Genomic DNA, 22,942 nt, shown 5'->3' on the forward strand with positions numbered 1-22,942 from the left:
CTCATTCGGTACGTATGCTCCACGGGTTTGGTGCCAGGCGTAATATTTATGGTAGCATTTATTACTGCAGACCCACCCCTAGCATTAGCTGGATGGAACTGCCATTACATCAGCTGTGTCAACTCAGGTAAACCAGTAGCATGCAGCAATGAAACCTGCAATTAGCATCCAGTATCCTCAAAGCTAACAGATAAGGTGCAGTAGGGACATCTGTACATATCTGTATATATAACTTTAGTACAAGCTTTTAGTAGTAAATCATGATTGTAAAATATCTCTCTCACCACGAGAGAATTAAAAAATTATAAAAGCTTTGCTAATGATCTCATTGTCTTTGGTGGTGGATTACATTCTGTACGCCTGCAGTGCTGTTAGCTGATGTGTGTGTGTGTGTGTATGTGTGTGTGTACGTATGCGCGTGTGTGGGGGGAGGGGGTTAGTCAGTTGTCCCCCCACATTAATAATGACCCGCCCCATTAATAATGTAGAGGATGAATCACAGCGCAGCCCTTTGGCTGAGACCCCCTGTAGCTACAGCCCACCACCTTGTAAAGTGCCAATACTAAGCAGCTAATTAAAGAGGCTTATGTATCCCAGCAGCGGCAGGGACTACGGTGACACACAGGAGACATTTTGGCTCTGCCGCAGCTCTCGCGCTCCCTCTCTAACCATTCCATATTTTTGTTGCGCAATGCCAAAAATATTGAACATAAAAAAACCCAAACTTTATTTCATAATTATATCTCAGTGACCAATTGTCAAAGCATGTCATGCATTGATATCATGGTATCTTAAGAACATGTGGAGCTGGCACTGATTGCATTATAGAGATGTGGTGATTGTAACATACAAGTTTTTAGCAGTATCAAACAGGGCTCCATATTTGCAATATAGAGAACACTGCAATACTCCATATATTGTAATTTGACCAACAGAACAGGTTGTGCTTTAAACATGGAGAACAGGTTGCAATTTGACCATGTAAAACCAGTTGTGATTTGATCATCCAGAATTTGGGGTATTTCACAAAGCAGGATTACAGAGTTAGACGGGTAACTACACTGAGTAAAACCTGGAGCCGCTCTTTTTACTTCAGTCCATTGTCCAGATTTGGGAGTGTTCCAGGTTTTACTCAGTGAAGTTATCCAGCTAACTCCGTAATCCTGCTTCATGAAACAGGGGCCCTGGTTGCGATTTGAGCATACAGAACTGGTTGTAATTTGAATATGCAGAACCAGTTGCGAATAGAACATGCAGAACCAGAGGCAATTCGAACATGCGGAACCAGTAGCGATTGGACCACAGAGAACCGACTGCAGTTAGCACATGCAGAGCCAGCTCTGATTTGAACATGTTGAACCTATTGCCATTTGGACACGCAGAACCAGCAGAACCAGTTGCGATTCGACCGCGCAGAACCAGCCGTGACGGAACACGCGAAGCAGACTACGTGGTAACGAACGGCGGTGGCGGTAGCGCACTAAGGCGTCGCCGGGCGCTCCGCGAGACGCCGAGAGTGGACCTTGCCGGGCGCCTCGCTGCGGTGCTGCTGACAGGCGAAGCCAGCCCGTGACAGATGGCTGCGCTGCGCAGCGCGCTATATTGTTCCGCGAAGGCGCCCGCGGGCTCCGCGCTGGCTGCGTGGGCTTCCAGGCGGGAACGGGAGCCTGCCTCGCTGACTTATTGAAGCAGATTTGGCGTGGGCGGGAGGCATTTAACATGCATATCTGCGGCCTATAACGATGATCACAATAAAGCCCGGCGATGAGGCGGTTACTCATCTCAGAGAGCCCGGGCTGTTCGGAGGAAGTCCTGAGGACAAAAAGAGTGAATGAGAGAGAGAGAGAAAGAGAGGGGGTGTGGGGGGGAGAGAGAGAGGGAGAGAGAGAGAGAGAGAGAGAGGAATGGAGGGAGGGAGAGAGAGAGAGAGGAATGGAGGGAGGGAGAGAGAGAGAGGAATGGAGGGTGTCAAATTAAGTTTGCCCGCCACGCAATGTGCCGTTAATCAAGTGGAGATAAATATTAGACCACATTGGCTCCATTCATTCTGCAAAATCAATTCTTTCCAAAGTACATTTTCCTTTCTTTTCTTCTAGCTAAAGAGAAAAAATAAATTGCTGCCTCTTTAATAAGTGCCTCTAATGCAGATGAATAGCTGAGTGCATCTGCACCCTATTCCCTCTCCACAGTAAACAGCACCTCACGCCTAACAGCGTTTACCTCTCAGTCCCATTCCAATTCATCACCCCCCTCCCCCCCCCCACTGAGTGTTTACAGCCACTCCTTTCATAACATCAGGCAAACAGCTCCGCCTCTCCCCTCAGCCATCCCCCCCCCCCCCCCCATGCACGCACACAGGAATGTGCTCACACATACACAAATGCACACACATGGGAATACGCGTGCACGCACACACAAACACATGCACACACACACAAATAAACACGAGCCTGCAAACCACACACACACACAGATACATACTAACACAAACACATACAATTGAGCCATTTTTAAATGGATGTACGAAGCTAAATATTACGCCGTGTGGGGTCAGACTCAGTCCAAACATGGATGAAGAGGCGAAGGACGTTAGGCAAAATGGATTCTAGATGAAAACTTTAATTCCTGTTCAGTACAACTACTTTGGGTTGCATCCACAGCCAAAAATAACAAACCCTGGGTCCCAGTTATGCATAGATAGCTGAATTAAATGAAACCCAGACAGCCTGCTAGCATAGCTCAAGTTATCTCCCTGTCGGCGCACCAAGAAAAGCTGATGCTGCTATCCAATATCGACCTGGTCCCTGCCCAAAAAATCCACCTAAACACTTAAAACATAGTACAGAAACCCCAGTTCTCCCCTCCCCATCTCAGCTCCTCCAATTAATAAGTTTCTCCTGTCTGGTTTTTGTTTAGAATTTCAGAAACTTTATACAGGAAGTATATGTGAGAGTTCTGTCTGCCAAACAAGGGAGAAATGATTTAAATTACCTGTGGAAATGACCTAAAGTAAATTACACACTGTTATTCAAGACCATGTTTGGTTCACTGCTTGATACAGCTGGCTAAATAGGCTGAATTCCATATCCTTGTCAATATATGAAAATATCAGTTCTTATATTAATTTATGCTCTTATATAAAAACAAAGCACTATCCACAGCAAAAGACTGATTGGTTCCACACATGATCACTAACAAAATGAAAAGTTCTGTGTACAATTGTGCCAACTGGGCAGAAGGTAGAGCAGAGCACACAAGTGCCATACGCTCTACCCACAATGCCATGCGTTCTAGCCCCCCCCCCCCACAAACACACACAGAAAGCGGCACGGCGAGAATCTCCAGGCACCTCCCCGATTGCAAGGTCATCTCATCATCGCGGGGGGCGCTAATTGCGTGCGCATAAGCGACTCTCATTACAGCCGTAATGTGAAACATCGCCCAGCGCTCTTTTCAAAGCGGCGCGGTTTGCTCCTAAAAACGACGGAATTCCCCTGCTCTTCCTCGCTAACCCCTTAATCATTATAAATCACGTCTGATCTCCTCTCCTTCAGAAAAAAATGTCAACTATTAGTTCCCTCAGTGCGGCTTTCGAATCGCAGCCTCGTGTCTCGTATGAGGCGGACGATCAATCTTGGAGGCTTTATTTTCCCCGGTAGGTGCCAGGAGGCGACACGGCGAGCCGCTCTGTGCCATTACCGCCACCGCTTCCCCGTGCCTCAGTGTTCCCTCCCGCCGCTGCTCCAAGGATGAGTTTATCACAAGGGGCTCATGGGAAGGGGAGCGCATTCGTCCCACAATGATGACCTACGCAGGTCGAGCCCTTCGTCTCTCTCTGTCTGCCTCTCTCTCTCTCATACTGACAAATATAGAATGAAAGGAGGAGTGTCTAATCTGTGCATGGTGTGTGCCCATGGATGTGTGTGTGTATGTTTGAGTTTTTGTCCTGGTTAATTATATTTCACTTGCATTACAGGCTGTATTTCCATTGTTCCCTCTTTTTCCAGCAGCCAATCAGAAAGCATCGTGTGGAGGATGTGCCATGACCGTGAACTCTGACCCTGGAGCTTCGTGAAGCGTCTCCCGGCAAAGGCTTTGACCCTCAATGGGATCGCGAGGTTAATGGCAAACAAATGGCCTCTCTCATTACTGGGGGAAGACCTTGAGATGGGCGTCAATCAGGATGGATCACCGCGGCAACAGAGAGGAAGTGACAAGCCTTGCCCTCCATGAAGGAGTGAAGGGAAGGATGACCACCGCTACAGACCTTCTGAGTCTAATAAAGAATTTCATTTGCACTCTTCTCCCAGGGAGATTTTCCCTCTATGAATATTTCATGCGAAGACGAAAATATACATTTTTTCCTTTTCCCGAGCTACAGCTGCTCTCGTTCTTTGACCTTCACTGTGGGCAACTATCGTTGACAGTACCTTGTTTGTCTTTTGGCTTATTTTGATGACTGTTATGCTTAACAGCATGATAATCCAAAAAGTGCAGTGCTGGCTACATTATGGCTTACATTTACAGATAAACCCTCATGCCCCAAACTGTTTACCTAAGATCGGTCTGAACTGGTTTATTCGCTATTAGAAAGAAAGCTAAAACTTAGCCTAAAATACACTTTAAAATATAAAAAAAATAGTTGCATGCAAATATAGGAATTGCAATTACAATGCATACAAATTAGTCTTTGCTAAGACTGATTTATTGACTTTAATTTCTTGTGCATTTTTTCAAATGCACAATAGAGCAACTTACAGATCATCTGTACTTCAAAGAAGAGAAAAAAAACTGAAAGAGTTGCCACAACATCAAAGTCACAAGTACATGACTAAAGCCACACCTGTACAGCACATGACTAAAATGTTCTTCCGAATTTCCATATTCGTCACAGGTCAGTTATTTCTCATCATTACCAGCTTATTCCCTTTTTCTTGAAATGGTATCTGTCTGCTTAAGGTTGTCCCATGGAGCACCACAGTAATCATTTGCTTCAGAGACGGCTCTGGTTTAACCTGGAAAACAGTGTTAATCTGCCCACGTTGAGCGTTACTCTTTCATGAACAAGTTCTCAAACAAGTGCAACCAAGGACACAAGGCCAGAGCAGCCGCAGCCAGGCACATTATTTCACTGCAGGAACACTGGCCAGAGCTTTTGATCTCACTCTTTTCAGCAGAGTGGTAGTTTGCATTGAATTGATTAAACGCAGGAAATTAGTGTACTGAAACTAGGCCATCCAGTGAATCTATCATAAAGCCCACAAACAGGCTGGGCTTTTAAAGATTTCAGGAGGTTGATTGTCCCTTTTTACAGACAGACAGGGCCATCATGGAGGCCACTCTTCCAGTTATTTCTTTTTTTTAAATCATTCAGCTATGCTGCTTGAGTGGGATACAAAGCCTCTGAGCAAAACTATGCAAGTGTAATAGAGTGGTCTCCCCCTGGTGGAGGGCATAGGTAGCGCACTTAAAGAACCCCCACCTACAGTGGTATGATGGACAGGGGAGCTGTTTATCCTCCAGGAACAATCCAACGCTCCATTAGATCCAGAATGCAGCTGATTTCTTATATTTAGGCCTGACTGTGTGGGTTCATTCTTCCAGCAGCACTTTGGTCATTTGTTTCACAAAGGGAAACAGAAACCATTAATTTCAGAGAAGATTCCGCTTGCAAAGAAAACAATTAAAGAAAGGCCCCTGGCTGCATTTATCCCTTTCCCTCTGTCTCTATGAACCGAATGGCAAAGCCTGCCTGATAAACAATGGAAATACTAAACACTAATTGTGTCATTGTTTATTCTCCAAAATGAGTTGAACCCTAAAATAAGTCAAATAGGCAAAAACAAAATTAAATGATTTGATTTATTAAAGGTAAAAGTATGATGCCTGAGGATTGTTCCTCTGTGCAAACTGATAGCTCCAACAACTTCCTTGAATATTTTGTTAGAATGAAACATCTGTGATAAAGCATGCATTTTCTATAGCCTTCTCAGTGAAGCATTAGCCATTACCTCTCATCCAAGGATCTCATAATGATCCATCATTATCAAAAGGCCTTGGCATTTTGACAGTGACCATATCGTAAGTTAAGAAGCTTTTGTTCACGTGAGACCACTCAAGCGATGCCAATCGTGTGACCTCTATCGCTTGGTTTGGCTCTCCTCTGTGTGCCCACCCCCCACACACTTTACTAACCAATGAAAGGGGTCTGACTGTTTCTGAGAATCAAGATGATCTTTACATGATTATCATATTCTGGGTACAAATGAGCCTGTGCACTAATGTTAAATAAAGCAGGTTTTTTCCTAATTGGCTGGTGAGACAGCGTAGAAGGTGAGTGGCTGTTCTGATTGGCCTGTTCGTGAGGAGGGTTCTTATCGGGTCCCGTCTAGGCCTCTGCCTTCGGCGACAGCTCTCTCCACAGACGGTGATAGGGGTCGTGAACCCTGATGGCCGCGGTGATGGATTCGGTACAGCGCAGAGGTTGCTATCTCCATTCCACCCCCGCGTTCGCGGTGCCCGGAGGGCGTCGGCCGGGAGGAGCCGGTGATTTAGTCCCCTGTCATACGTCACCCACGATAGAGCGGGACTCATAATCAGTGACCTCTCCCCGCACGCCCGGTCAAGCTGATACGACTGCAACTGCCAACCCTGTCCACAACCCCCCACCCCCCACCCCCCCAATACTGATCTGTAAAGGAGAGGGGGAGGGAGGAAGCAAGAGAGGGTCTGTGTGTGTGTGTGCACGTGTGAGAGAGACATTGCTAAACTCTAGTTCCAAGTAGATCGAGGTGAAAGTGTACATTGCAATAGACACATGAAAAAGGCTATGTGGGCTAGAAACTGACACTGGATAAAGGTAAGCACAGGTGAAGTTGCAGGCTAGTTTTGGTGTATTACACACAGGAGAAGGCAGTGTTCAGTGTGTGGGTGGACTACACACAGCAGGAAGGTAGTGTTCAGTGTGTGGGTGGACTACACACAGGAGAAGGTAGTGCTCAGTGCATGGGTGGACTGCACACAGCAGAAAGGTAGTGCTCAGTGCATGGGTGGACTACACACAGGAGGTAGAGGTGAGGGGTACATACGGAAGTGCTTTAAGGTTCCACAGAAGATGAACTAAATAATGTCCTATCAATCAATTACATCTTTATTTATAGTGTGCATTTCACAAATAATTTGGCACAGTGTACCCCTGCATAAACCCCCACAAAACAAGCCGAAAGCGACAGTGACAAGGAAAAACTCCCTGGATAGCATTTAGCAAGAAACCCTGTGAGGACTCTGACTGAAGCGGGGGAGCCCATCCTCCTCTGGCAGGCTCAGTGGATGGGTCCCTAGGGAAAAGACGTGGCCGAGTACATTTTGAGTCCATCCAATCAGTTCAGGGCTGGTTATATGAAAGTATCCGGAGGTGGATTTCGTACAGAACTGTGATACTATGGAAACATAGCTTCTATAAATATGTGCTCCTATGGAACCCTGATAGAAAAAAGGCATGGATGGAAACAGAACAATCAAGCAACGAAAATCTATTTTCTATCTGCTTGTTTGTGGAGTATGTTGCTGAAGCACATAAGATGGCTTCCCAGCAGGACAGTGTTTTCAGTGATGCGCACAGAGGGAAATGAAGAGACTACGGCAGGAAATGATCCTGCCTCTTCAAATCCCCTTAAGCTCTTTCTTTCACATATGCACAGATACTCACGTGCACACACAGCACGCACACAGACACAGACACACACACACACACACACACACACACTCAGACACACACGCAGACGCATACACACACTTGCAAGCATGCACACAAACATACACTCATATTTTGCATGCACGAGCTCATATACGTACATACATTTCTACATACATACAAGACATACATGCAAGAATGCACAGGCACACGCACAAATTTTCAAGCATGCACACAAACATGTACACCCATTCTCAAGCACGTGCTCATACGCACTCATACGCATACACACACATGTAAAAGTACACAAATTTGCAAGCATGTACACATACACTTTTGCACACATACATATTCCCACACATGCGCAGATATACACACACATACGTGTGCACACACACACACACACACACACACTTGCACACATATTCACATGCACAGACACACGTATGCACACATACGCACACACACACACACACACACACCAGTTCTGAACCAGTTAGAAAAGGTCAGTAAAAAGGAGGCTAAGGGAGTGTTTGGGAATGGAGTTATTTAAACGCACATCCTCCACGTCTCTGCTGGTGCTGTATTTTGGCTTGGAGCGTTCCCATAGCTCATTTATGAATCAGTCCCCATCCTGTCCACCCCCTCAAATTTCCTCAGTTTCAGAAGCTGAAGATAAATGAGCTCAATGTTTGCAGGTCTACTCCTTCTGATTTTCCTGCTCAAATAAAGTGCTCTTTGTGAAATACTGCCCTTCTTCTGCGAAAGCAGTTATTCAACGGCCTGCAGACACCGCGGCTGCACGCAGTGAAAAGGATTATGGGTGCAAACACTCGGCGCTCTTCAAAGGCTCTTCTGCTGTTCAAAAACCAGCTCCCGCTTTGACGGGCTTTGTGAATTCCACAAGAGCCAGATTCCCGGGGTCTTTGCTCTGCGCCCAAGCGGCCGGATGGGGGTGAGTTCCTGATCGACCTCTCCCCCCTGCTGTCAGGATCCATTCCGGAAAGATCTAGAAAAGCCACTACTGTCAGAGGCTGGCAGAAGTAGCCCTCGCTGGTCAGGGCTCAGGTGGGGCCGCTGACGCCCCATTGAGATTTAAGATCGGAATGAGAGGTGACAAGGCCAGCGTAGGCTCTGAGTCACAGGGGAGGGGTGGGGCTTAGGGCCAAGCTGACCATCGGGGAGTCAACCTGAGCATTAATAATGGTAATGCTAAAGAGATTTTTTTTTTTTTAAACAACTTGAGGGCAATGGAGGATGGAAGCAGAGATCTAAAAGCAGTCTCCCCGGACTCTGTTTGTGTGGGCAATAGAGGGAATGAGGGCAGCACTGTGCTTATCCGGCCTCTGGCATACCCATACCACTGCGGCGTTTGAATCATTTTAATCAGCGGGGAAATGTTTCCCCCTCTTTTGCTCTCTCTCCTTTTCTTTCCCCGGTCATATCTCTCTCTCTCTCTCTCGCTTCTTCTCTTTCTCCCTCTACCTTCCTCCACTTCTACAGTGACTGACACCGGCCAGTTAAACACCCAGAATATCCTGACATATCTCAGCCTGATCCACTGGGAGCTGGACTCCAATCAAATTTGACTGACAGGGCAGGGGGGCCATCCCAGCCTCCTGGCGCAATATGCTCAAATGATTGCCTGGTTGCAAGGATCCCTTGAAGAGCCCCTCAGCTCCTACCTCTCCTTGGTCGCCTGTTTGCTCAGTCAGCTCTTTGTTGTCCTTATAATACACGGAGAGAAAACTTGGGAGCCTGTGGCCTGACCTTCATTAAGGGCTTGAGTTTGTCCAAAATCATTAACTCTGTCTACATACTGTGCCAGAGTGCAGCCCCAATTCACTGCCCAGTAGCTTAATAACATGATGCTTTGATTTATTCTGTGGTACCAGAGCTTGATTTGTTTTAACATTGTTGTTAAGTTGGAGTTTTTTGGTTTCAGAAAGTTTCTCAGTGCACTGCTGTTTATTAAATTGTCCTGTATGTTGAGCGTAGTGTGAATTAGACTGACACAGGCTTTCCTAGTTTTTTCTGACGGTTAGCACTTAGAGGAAAGTGGTAGGTATGTTGCTAACCCCCCCAGGAGAGTAGCCAATTGGGCTGCTTCCTTTAAAATAATGTTTACGCTATGACAGGGCCTGATGGAAATGATGTTAAATTATTTCCGACAGGATGATTATGGGGGTAGGAGAGGTAAGTGTCATTTCTAGCTCATAAACTCGATTGGGCAGATGGCAGATTCATCGGTGGTGACCTTCGGCGGTGTCTCTCGCCGCAAAGACTCGAAGGAACCTGAAAAAGCCCGTCGCCTGTCCCGTCAGCTCTGCGCTCACTAGCTACGTTTGGCCCCAGAACTGCATACCTCGGACTTAATTAAAACTAATTAACATCACCCTTATTAATAATAAACTCAATACAGCCGCGGTAAGCCATTGCTGCGGAAAGGGAGGGAGAAGAGAGAAAGAACAAAACAGGGCGCTACTGATTTAATCGAATTGTACACTCTTAAAAGGTTCAATTAAGAGAACAGCATAGCCATTGATAATTAAAAAATAATCAGAGTTTTTGCACCAGCTGCCCAGACTGAGCTCAGAGAGCCATAAAACCCATCATACAGTCTGACCCCCCGCCCCCCACACACACAGACGCACACACACACACCCCCGCTGCTAGTATAACACATACTGCCCCACACTCTGAGTCACCAAAGCATTCCTCAGATCTTACCATCAGGTATATCAAATGCGGTACCAGGTGTACTGTATATATTACATGCATACATGGATGTATATGTATATTACATATATATTAATTATTTTTGAGAATATTAGATATGTAGATTCTAATGCCATAGTATCTGATGCATTACATAAATCCTATTTCATTCTCTGATTTGAACTTATAGACACGCAATGCTGTAATTGCAATACTGGGATTATGTACGCACACATTTCAGTAATTTATTTGAGAATGCAGTCATAGAATGCAACATACAGCTAAGTACCCTAATTATTTTTTTAAAGGCAGGGGTATCTTAGACTTCATAGTTCAATGTCAGTGTCCATACATGTAATAGTTCTCACACAGAAAAAAATTTATGAATGAGTCAGTGTACACAGGCACCTCAAAACAGTTATTCAGGGATAGAAAAAGCAGCCGCTCCTCCAGATTGAGAGACTGCCCACAATGGCTGACACGCTGCCGCACTTAGCTGGTCGCCTTGGCATTCTGGAGAGGCCTGCAAATTGCAATACTCTCACAACTAATCTACGTTCATGTCCCAGACTCAAAGAAAAAAAATGAACAGTTGGCACTTATATCCTAGAGTACCTATTCGGTTTGCCAAAGCCTGATATTTCACAAGTTTTGTAAAATGCTTTTTAAAGAGATTAATTAAATACAAAGCTGACTTCCACTACTAAAACATGGTGGTTTTCATCAACAGGGAGCACACATGCACATACACTCAGAGAAGCACAGAGACAAACACACACAGACAGACACGCGTGGCATTCATTACGGAGATGGAGCAGGAGGGCTCTGAATTGCAGGGAGATTGAGTTGTCCAGGGGAAGGAGCACTGTGATCTCTGCCGCTGGCTTTTCAAGGTGCTGTGAGTGGAGACCGGGAGCCAGCACAGCGGAAAGTGGAGAGGAGAGCAGTGTAATCCTGTTAACTAATCTGTGCATTTGGACACAGCTGAGAAACAGGGGAGACCTGGGACACACTGCAGGGCAAAAGCTTCACTGAGCCACACTGTCTGAGACAACTAAAGAATGGAGAACACACACACGCACACTCATGCACATACACGCACATAAATATATGCATGCGCACACACATGCTCACACATGTACACACATACACACTCATTCATGCACACGCACACACACACACACACCCATACAGACACAAACACGTGCGCACACACGCACATGCACACATACATGCATACATGTATGCATGTATGCACGCACACACATGCACATGCATACAGGCACACCATTTCCACAATGATATTCTTCCTTATGGGAAAATGTAGACGAGTCCCCCCACTCTGGGATACAGCAGCAATGTCAGGCAAAGAGTCTTCATAGAAAAAAACATTGTCACAGCCTGCACAGGCCCTTTCCTGCTACTCCACACACACGCACATACACACACACAGTTTCAGTTGTATGGTTTAGTCATGGTCCAAATGCACGCAAGTCAAGCCCAAGCGTCCATCCCATGCAGTCTCGCAGAAGAAGAAAATCACCCGGCCGCTGGATGAATCCTCTCTGGCCCCGAAGGGCATCAATAAAAACAGAGCAAATAAAAGGAAACCATCGCAGCTGTTTAAGTGGAAAATTCCCCTGCAGAAAGACGCATTAAATGACTTCTCCACAGGTGATCCCGGCCTCCCCTGAGCTCCGAGATGGTCGCCATGGTGAAGCACAGCCCATTTTTGTGACAATACTTATTACGTGTCACAATCCTGACGTTCACAGATATCGCCCGTCTCCCTGTTTCTTCAAAGACACGCCCATCTCTCTGCTTCTTCACAGACATACCTATCTTCCTGCTTCTTCACAGAAACACCTATCTTCCTGCTTCTTCACAGACATACCTATCTTCCTGCTTCTTCACAGAAACACCTATCTTCCTGCTTCTTCACAGACACACCTATCTCCCTGCTTCTTCACAAACATGCCCATACCCTTCACCATCACAGACAGAAGCGCATAAGAACACACAGTGAAGAGAACGGGCTATACAATCCAGAGTTGCCATTTACTTGCAAACTAGAGAGCATCCAGCACAGCATGAAGCCTACTCTGTGGGTTTCCATCTCTAAGACATGACCTGACAAGCTATTACACTCACTAAAACTGAAAACTCACTGAAAGCAAAGAAATTCTTTCGTACTTGTGCAGAATTTACATTTTATTCATTTCCACTCATGCCCCCTTGTTCTACTGAAGGAACATGAACTAAAAAGTGTTTTGTAGTTCACTTTTTATCTCATGAATTTAAAAAACCTCAAATTCCCCCGTAGTCTCCTTTTAATAAGCTTGAAGAAATTAAACATCTTAAATCCTTCCACATAGCTTTTACAGTTCATACCAGAAACTATTATAGTTGCCCTTCTTTAAATTTTTTCCAGAGCTTCGATATCTTTTTTTGTAGTGTGGTGCCCAGAACTGGGCAAAATAGTTAGTGTGATCTGACAAAGGCATTGTTTAACATCAATATAGCTTCCTTTGCTTTATTCTCAATACATTTTTCTATATATCCAGGCATCCTGTTAGCCGTTGTATTACTCCAGCACACTGCTAAGGTCCTGATAGGCCTTTATCAACTCCTACCAAATCTTTTTCAAATGGAAAATATCCCAGTTTTGTCCATCCCATCATTTTCCAGGTGTCCAAACACTTATTCTGGATTTTGTTTAAATCTCCTTGGATTATGTAGGTAGATTGCAAACTGTTTGATGTCCACCGCTATTTGAATAATCTGCAGGTTTAACTACCTTGCTACTAAGGTCTCTCTCTAGATCATTCATGTAAATAAGGGAACACAGAGCTCCCAACACTGATCCTTGTGGGACTTTTCCACAGTGCCTTGGGAAATCCTTCCTAGAGTCCTACTCTTCTGTCTTCTACATTTGAGCCAATTTCAAACCCACTCTGAAATAGCTCCTGTAATCACCACTAAATTAAGAATGATTATATGGTGTAATACTTCATCAAGTACTTTATGGAAGTCCAAAAATCTGCATTTTATAATCAACTAGAGCTTCCTGAAATAAGTCAAAGAGGTTCCTTAGGCATGACCTCTAGGTCCCTCTGACTTTCACAGACACAAAGCCGCTATTTCAGTGGCAGGGCTGGATACGTTTTTCACTTCACAAGCCATGAGGGAAATAGAAATACAAAATAAAAAACCTGTTTGGAAATAAGAGCCCACTGGGAATCACTTTTAACATTATCCAGCATGGGGAAATAAGGAGGGGGTTTGTTTGTTTTCACTCTTCTCCCAGAGAAATATTAGCTAGCACACACTCTAAAGGCTGACAAACTCTACCCTCTAATCTGCTCCTTATGCTGTGAGTGTGCGTGTGTGTGTGTGTGTGTGTGTGTGTGTGTGTGTTTGTCTGTTTGTGTGTTGGTGCGTGTGTGTCTGCACAGCACAGTTTATACTTAAGATACCTCAGCACTGTTAACATCATAATTCATCCTCCCAAATGAAGATAAATGTGATCTTAATGAGCTCGGGAGGCATTCTCAAAAATAAGTCCCCGTTAAAGTCTCCTCTCCTCCTCCCCCACCGCTTTAATGATGGGACTCTTCTGCTTGTCTGCCATCTGTTAACAGTTTGCTCTCTGATGTCCCCCAGTCACAGGACAGGAGCTCTGGAATGTTCCTTAAACAGAAAAACAACCCCTCACAGCTCACCTGTGTGCGAATGAGGCATTTGCAAGGGTGTAATGACTGCAGTGGTACTGAATGAGGGATGAAGGAGGTGGGGCCTCTACTATGAGAAAATTGGGTAATTGATCAGGGGGGTGGGGTTATATCCGGGGGGTTGGTTTACTGCCGATGGGAGAGGTGGGGCTTTTAATGAGGGACATCAGCAGTGTATAACTTCAGGGCTTAAAACCCTGGGGAATCCTCGTCATTTCAGGGGGTGTTCCATTTAAGGCTTAATAACTCCAGATGTGAGCATCAACAGACTTGGAAAACAGCTTAAATTAAGCAAGACACTTGTACCATTTACAATACTTCGATTATACTACATTCACAAGTTAGGTAGAAATAAAGTCCCACAAATGCAATCATTTTGCAAAATGCAGTTATGAAGTTGTCCTCCTTCAGTTTGCCCGGTGAAAATGTTGAGTGGCTAGGGACTTTGGAAAACCAATAGCCACAGTGGCTAATGAGCCAAAAGGTTGGTGTCAAGGCCTGTGCGTATTATAAGCAGATTTAGCAACTCTGGTGCCGCCTTAATTTTTAATAATCTCTGGCACTGCCCTGCTCGCTATCTTTATATTTCATATCCCAGGCTCTTTTTTAAACATTTTATTTTTCCCCCCATTTTAGTTTTGCATATACAATCAACATCTGACAGCAGCTTCACATTAATGTTGCCCTGTCCTACTGCCTGCTGGCCTTTTTGCAGTTTTTTCCTTATTGCTTCTTACCCAGCAGTTATTTCTGCACACCTTTAACATTATTGGATCACAGCAAGACCCAATCATATCCGAGGCAAGGCCACTATGCGCAAGATTTGTTTTTATTGGGCGGTTAGCTGACACAACCCCTTTTATGATTGGTTTTGGGCTTCATTGACTTTTACACAGTAAGTTTCCCAAAATAAAAGTACCAAAGTACAAGGTACAAATAAAAGTGAAAGTAGAAGCATTTAAATACACTAAAAAAAACAAAGCACACCATTCTGTACCACACTGGATAATACCAGGCCACACCATACAGCACCGGTTCAGTTCATACCACACCACATAATTAGGCAAATGCTCTTATCCAGCAACTTAGGGAAGCGGAGAATATCCATGTCCATAAGTTGCTGGATGAGAGCATTTGCCTAATTATGTGGTGTGGTATGGACTGAACCAGTGCTGTATGGTGTGGCCTGGTATGGTGTGGACAATACCAGCCAACATCATACAGCACCATACAGCAGTGGAGAATATCTATGTTTGTCCCAGGTACACAAAAGTGCAATATCACCAAGAATGCACAGAGGCCCATTTATAATCAACAAGCATAATGTTAACCTTACAAACCGACAGCACACCACAACACACCACTCTTCTGAATCTCACCACACACGATAATGCAGACGCTGCCATCAGTCCGAGAGGGACTCAGAACTCCCACCCCATGAATTTCCACAGGCTCCTTATTTCCATCCACCTGAGCTGGAACGATGCCTGGGAGAGATCAGGTTAAGTCCGGGGGTGTCATTAAACCCATTTCTCCAGCAGGGGAGGAACTGGGCAGCAATCAGGCGGCTTTAATAAACCGAGGAGCTGCATTGCCGTGTGTATACACCTTGTACACAGGATCCTGTGTAGTGCAAAATAGCTGCAGAACTGAGCTCAGAGAGGGATATCACTCTATAGCCTCTATCCCACCTCCATGCCTACTGCCATTCAACACTAATTCTTACGGGACAAAAAAAAAACATGAAAGCAAGAGAACTGAAGACTGCCGAGCCCTGGGTATTGGATAGAAACAGGATGGTGCACCAAAGCGGATCAATGAGGGGAAGTTAATGTGGAAGGAGAGGGGGTGTTTGGTGCAGGCATCCGGAGGCAGACAGAAATGTGCGATCCTTTAATGATGCTCCTGAATCATCATGTGGTCTGGCAGGGCTCTGCTGACATTATGTCCAAGGAGCACCTAAGTTGAAAATGCACTAATGCGTCCCAATTAATAGACGTGCTCCTGAACAATTTTCCCAGTTAGCCCACATCAGTTTTCAGGAGCGAATGCTCCTAAAATGAGAGCACTGTAGAGTCCTGTTTAGAGCTCCCGCATGCCCACAAGGAATACACTTCAGAGCAAAAAACACGATTTTGCCAGTTCTGTCAAAGGTAGTTAATGTAATCCACAATAGACTCACGTACACACACAAACACATGCATGCATGTACACAAACACACACACAAACACAAATGATAAGGTCCTTCATAACTCCACCCTCTGGACTCCAGAGAGATCCATGCCAACCTCTTAGGATCAAAGTGGCTGCATCCAAAATGGCATACTAGCATATTATTTAACATGCCAAAATAGTATGTGAACATTTTTAGTATGTCCAAAACCAAAGCATCAAATAATATGCGGAAAATACCCAGATGTCATCTTACATCTGTTGAAATATCATAGTATACAAACACTGGACACTACGCTTGCACGAATATCCCACAATGCATTATGGTAGTTCACAACCCAAGGAACCATACATCCACTAATAATGGCAGTGGGCTGTTCAGTCCAAAACGGTGAAAGAATTGAACAATTTAACTGTTAGCATTAGCATTCACTGTGCTTAGCAAGTAGTTAAAACCAATGTTTATATTTGCATTTTAAATCTTTTTTTGTTCTCCTTCCACAAAGTCACATCAACTAGCTAGTTTTTATTGTAACGTACACAGCAGAATCACTATTATGTAACGTACTTAAAGCTACACCATTTTTTAGCCAAGCAGTAAATTCAAGAAAGGGCAAGGTAGGCGACAGGTTCCACTCGTGTGCCATCAACAGGTCTGTCCAGGTCTGTGGCCGTCATCAACGCATTCCAAAAGGAAGAGGCACGTTTCTATGACGACATAGTATGTCCAAAAAGCCATTGCACTTTTTACTGACATGCTAAGTACGCTGTATATAGTATGTTGTATGCAATTTCATAGTGACATATTTCATAAGATTCATGGAATTCATAGTGACATCCGGCAGCTTTCAGACAGCGAGGGGGGTGGGGTGGGAGGCAGGTTCATCCAGTGAATAAAAATATGATAAAAAAGAAAACATTGAAGGTTACCATGGGATTCGACAGCTACCAAAAATAATGCACTTGTCTCTGGAACCCAGAACAAAGACAGCTGTTCTAACCCAATAGAAGCAGAGGGCAGGGCCAGTGTATGCACCCTCAGTGCCTGAACTAGTAAGCAGTCAGACCTCCAACCCTTGTAGTGCCTCTCCCTCCCGTCTGAAAAAAAGCGGACAGAATGTAAGGGGCTGACGGTACGCCATCAGATGAGATCACAAACGCATGTGGGTCTCCCCGGAGACGAAGTCCCCTCCCACCTCTGTCACGGAATGATCCATGCAGGATTTAGGCCGACCCTCACTCTGTGTCACTCACTGTCTTATGCACTGAGAATTGCATGTAGAGTCCCATTGTCACATCAAAGTCTGGAACTGTCTCCAAGGTTACGACAATGTGTTTTATGACAATGTACAGATATTATATATAGGGACAGAGAGAGAGAGAGAGATGGCAAAGGAAAGAGAGACTGAGACAGATGGAAGAAAACAGGGAGAGAGGAGGGGAAAAAAGAGAAAGAGGGAGCAAGGGAGACCAGAAGAGAGAAAGAGGGAAAAGGATGAGGAAGGAAGCTTCACCAGAAGAGGAATAAAAAAAGATGGAGAAAGAGAGGAAGACAGAAAAAGAGATGAGAGAGAAGAGGCAGACAAAAAGGGAAAACCTTTACCAGGAGAGAGAGAGGGAAGGAGATAGGGAGGAAGAGAGAGGGAGAGAGAATGACACTGTTTACTGTCATTCACACTCTCTTTTTCCTCCATCATTCATATTTGGGCTTCCCCCCCCCCCCCTCTCTCTGTCCTGATAAATTTTATGTTTATTTTCCACCCTCATCAGAATTATGTGCCATGTCCAGCTCTCTCCGAGAGCAGATTAGGGCTCTCCTGCGAGTTTCATAAAGTAGGCTTTTATTTGCTTGTTTCCAGCAAATTCCTGATTAAATTTGGTTGCGCTCCGACGGGAATTTCAATCGTGTCGGCGGCCGCTCCTGGGGACTGTCGTGTGAAAAAAAGATGGAGATGCACAGGAGCGGGCCGCCATCATTGGGAGGGGCAGTGTTCTCCCGTTCCTCCTCTGCGGAGCCCTGCGCTGCAGCGACTGCATCTGTCTGCTTTGAAACAGTGGCCCCCGGTGGCTAGCAGCACACACTGCACCCGCACGCATTTAAACTGAGGGATTGGCTCTGTTCACTAACAGGCCAGAGTAATTTAGATCAACAGCGATAGCTTCAAGCTAATCATGAGAAGCTCATTTGGGACAATGCTTTTTAAATTAAAAGACTGAAGGCCATTTTTTCTTTGATAGGTGTTGGGGTTTTCTTCTCAGCAACGTGGGCAAAAAGATTTTAATGACATTTGTGACAATTTACTAATGTTATATGACAGTCCAGGCACATCACAACAGTGCCACATGCGAGTAACAAACCAATAACCTTATGTACTGGTTCAGTCATCCCTCAATCTCATAATATCACATGATGGAAGGTCCACCGTACAGTTGGATTTACTTATATCACAATAGTTCCAAAGGGTATTCAAGCAGCTGACATCCATCTATCCATCCATTATCTAGACTCGCTTATCCTGGGCACAGTCATGGGGGGTGCTGGAGCCTATCCCAGTGAAGCAGCTGACAAATTTATGGAAAGTTCTCAGAGAAGACTTCTTTCTTTTTCGTATTTTTATCATCTCTATCTTCACATGTGATTCTTTTCATAAGGGCAACCATTAAAATCTGCATTATATTGTATTAAAGCTAAAATTGTTGATCTTTAATCCAACATTAACATGTCATTCATATGCCATTAAGAAGCAGGCCAGCGTTGGCAGCTTGTCACAATATGAAATGAAAGGTCTAAGCAAGTACTATGTATTATGCAGTATTACAAATGTATACAGTCGATAAAAGGGAAGGACAGATTTCTGGCATAGTTTCAGTGCACTCTTAGAAAGCAATATACAACTTTCCAGTCTCCAGATCAGAACTAAAATAAAGCATTTATGGACCAACGCCGAGCACAAAATTTTCCATCGCTATCAATCAAACAAGAGGTGACTGACTTTCTTATGAAGAGTGCTGCTGCTGCATTTCTCCTACTGAACTATGGATGCTGATAGACTCTATGCCACGGTACATGTGGGGTGTACTGACCACAGCGGTGGTCCCCTGTACTTACTTTATATTGGCTTTTCCATTTTTCTGTCCACAACCTCTGCATGTCCAATATCCACAGTCTACTTTATTACGCGCCTAAACTGAGCGAGAGAGACACATACTGGAGTGTTCTCCAGGCCACTGCAAAGGTTAACTTCATTTCAGAAAGCTTGTGCACTGCGGTGACAGATAAAAAAATAAACATTATGGTGTTTGAGATTTCCACAGCTCTATCTGCACAAAACCACGCGTCTGAATCAAGTGCGGAGAGAACAGTTTTTTTCTGAAATACTGCACATCCAGAGCTCTGCAAATCTTGTTTATTCTGAGCCCGGCAGATCATGGCGCTCCGAGGGGCAGGTTTTCGTGCGCGACGCACAAGCGACGTTGGACGTTATCCAAAATAAAGCACAGGGCTTCTTTTTTTTTTTTTTTTTTTTGGTGACATGCAGAATGTGAGCTCGCAAGCTAAACAAATTTTCTCGGACAGTTAGCAATAGATCATCATTCCCATTAAGCCAGCCAGGAGTGATTACTGCTCGCTGCTCTGTAAACAGCGGAACTGAATACAGCTCGTGGCGTCCTGCCTATATCACAGCCCATGCCCGTCCCTGTGGGCTGTGCATATCAGCTTTTCATCATGCACCGAGAAGCAGCCAATAATGACCTTCCCCTTCTTTAAGGGAACATTCATCACTGTAATCAGCTGTGCTGGAGCGCTTAGCAGTAATTACAAGAATATATGTATTTATGTGTGTGTGTGTGTGTGTGTGTGTGTGTGTGTATATATACTTTTCTGTGAAGGCTTTATGCTAGTTGTTGGTGCATTGCTAAAGGGGTTTGCTTCCATACTGCCAGAAGAGCATTAATGAGGTCAGGCACTGATTGGGCGATTGGGCCTGCCTCACAGTTGGCTTTTCAATTGATCCCAAAGGTGTTGGATGGGGTTGTGCAGGCCAGTCAAGGTGTTCCACATTGTTCTCGACAAAACCATTTTTCTATGGACCTCGCTATGTGCCCAGGGGCATTATCATGTTGAAACAGGAAAGGGTCTTCCCCCAAACTGTTGGGGAAGTACAGAATCGTCTAGAACATGATTGTATGGTGTAGCTTTACGATTTGCCTTCACTGGAACTAAGGAGCCTAGCCCAAACCATGAAAAACAGCCCCAGACCTGGGGGTGTCGATATTTACTTTTTATAGGGTTCATAGGGTTTATGTCATAGAGTACTTTAAAGTGAGGGGTATGTACTCACCTCATATCCCACAAATGTACGGCACTCTTCAGATGATGTGTCGGCAGCAGTCTGCAAGCGGAGAGGAGGAAACTTTAATGGGTCATTCAGACGGAGGAAGAGTCACACGGAAGAAGAGTCAGTCCCATTCTTTGTGCTGCAGGGGCACTGGGCCTTTACACGACACACATTTTACAGGATAAAATTCAAAAAGATTTTTAAAAAGCCTTAATGCTGTCAGACTGCAGCTCTCCTGTCTTCTGCGAATTTACTGGAGCTGGGTCTCCCAAACCATGGAGAAGGATTCACTAATGGACCTTCAGTGGGGCTGAAGCAGGTCAGAGATAAATGCAATAATGGATGGATAACCACCAAACTAACTATGAACTGCACTGTTTAATGTATATGCAGAAACCCTGGAATATATTTGTATTCTTATGTGCATATATGCGTATTTCTACATTTATAATAAATTATTATACTTTTGTTTCCCCCGCAGTTCTGAACATATATTAGGCTATGAAATAGAGACTCGCACGCAACAGTCAAAGCTTTTAAAACAGAGAAGGTGCTCTCAGTATGGGATAGTGCATATAACAAAAATATATACCCGGGCTATTCAGAGAGAGTACCCAAAGTAGACGCTGAAGCATTCAAAATAAAGCATGTTTATTTAAATAAGACTTACGTTTCGACTTAGTGTCTTCTTCAGAGTATATTATATATACTCCTATATACGGCCTGCAGGACCTGGAGTTCAGTAGCACTGGTATAATGTTAAGGAAGCTCTGTACTAGAGCACTAAGCCATCTCATATTGTCCCTTGCAATGCAATGTAATGGAGCCTACGATCACAATGACCATCAGAAACTGACTCCCCTTGAAAAAGGATTAAAGTCTGAATGAGGCCCATTCATAGATACGTGAGCTAGACCCGCAGAAATGTTTTTTGTACAAGTAGAAACTCCCCTACTGCACTTGCCTCCTCCGTCCCTGCTTCAGACGCATGCAGCTGCTCGTACTCTAATCCACGCACTCACTCCTATCAAAGAGTTAAACAGCGATGGCAATGAGAGTGCCAATTTGATTGGTGTAATTGCCGTAGAGATCTGTCAAGTCATCTTAAACCACAATTACCGAGGGTGTTTTAGTCCGACAGGCGCTCCGACTATTTTTCCACAGTAACCATGGCAATGGAAGGTAGAAAACACTTGTCAGAGCTGACAGAAATGAATCTTCCTCCAAGCCTTTCTTAAGAACTGAAAAATAAACATAATGAGGCAAGCCTCTGGCAGACTGCGCTCTACGTCGCTGAGAGAAAGACAGAAAGATGGAGAGAAAGCACCGCTCTCTTCAAGGGATAATTAAGTTAGTGAGACAGAGTTTCAAGCACAAATAATAACAGAGATAACCCTCGGGGGACAGACAACTACACTACTCCACATCCTGCAAGGGGCAGGTGCTCCACATTTATTTGATTTTTAAAAATACAGCACACTCTGCTGATGGAAAGAGAGAGAGAGAGAGAGAGAGAGAGAAAGAGACAGAGCGTGAGAGAGCGAGAGCGTGGGGGTAGGTAAAAATAGGTTCTAAATTGCTCTGTTCAAACACTGTAAACAGGGTATGCAAGACCAGTAGAATCCTGTCGATCTTCCACGAGAGCCTTCAAAAGCTTATTGGTACAATTTGTTACCCAAGTCACAGATGGAACATTACAGAAGCACCGATGTTATTCTTTGTACTCCAGCTGTGCCTCTGAGCTGAGCCCTTCCTTCCTTAGACACACTTCAGTGTGTTTCATTCAAGAAATATTGTACTTTTTTATCAAGTCCACACCTGCTTCTTCATAGGTTTTGAACAGGAATTCCCATTGTGTCATTTTAAAACCACCATCCTTTCTAAAACCTGCAAGCTGAGCATTAACTCTCATCGGAATGCAATCTGTGTGCAACAATCCTGTGAAGACCATTTCATGTCAAATCGTTTTTTTTTACTATTTCATTGCAAATTCAAAGCGATGAGCCAAAAAAATAAAAACTCAATCAGCTATGAGGTCAAACTCAAATGCAGTTACGGCAGGTTGCAAATACCGAGCGTGGATTCTACTGCCAAACATGGCTGTGAACCAGAAATGAGCTCAGACAGCTGAACTTTAGTCCACAACCCAGAAGGCTGCATGTCAACAGGAAGAAGAGAAGTTCAATGTACACCTTGGAGGGGCTCAAAATGGAAGAAAACTAGATGAAGTTATCAGAAAACCAGACCAGTGCCTGTTAAGAGTCCGCACGCAACACTGAACCAAGAG

General features: G+C 44.6%; 1 long non-coding RNA gene across 1 annotated transcript in view; it reads right to left on the reverse strand.

Annotated features, from left to right (window-relative positions):
- The window catches only part of LOC118218386, a 37,332-nt gene that overhangs the window by 12,925 nt on the left and 1,465 nt on the right, over positions 1 to 22,942 (reverse strand). Inside the window, exon 2 of the long non-coding RNA XR_004763403.1 lies at positions 20,659 to 20,709. This is a non-coding gene — a long non-coding RNA (uncharacterized LOC118218386). The remainder of the gene's footprint in view (positions 1 to 20,658; positions 20,710 to 22,942) is intronic.

The sequence above is a fragment of the Anguilla anguilla genome, chromosome 18, assembly GCF_013347855.1.
Source record: "Anguilla anguilla isolate fAngAng1 chromosome 18, fAngAng1.pri, whole genome shotgun sequence".
NCBI lineage: Eukaryota > Metazoa > Chordata > Actinopteri > Anguilliformes > Anguillidae > Anguilla > Anguilla anguilla.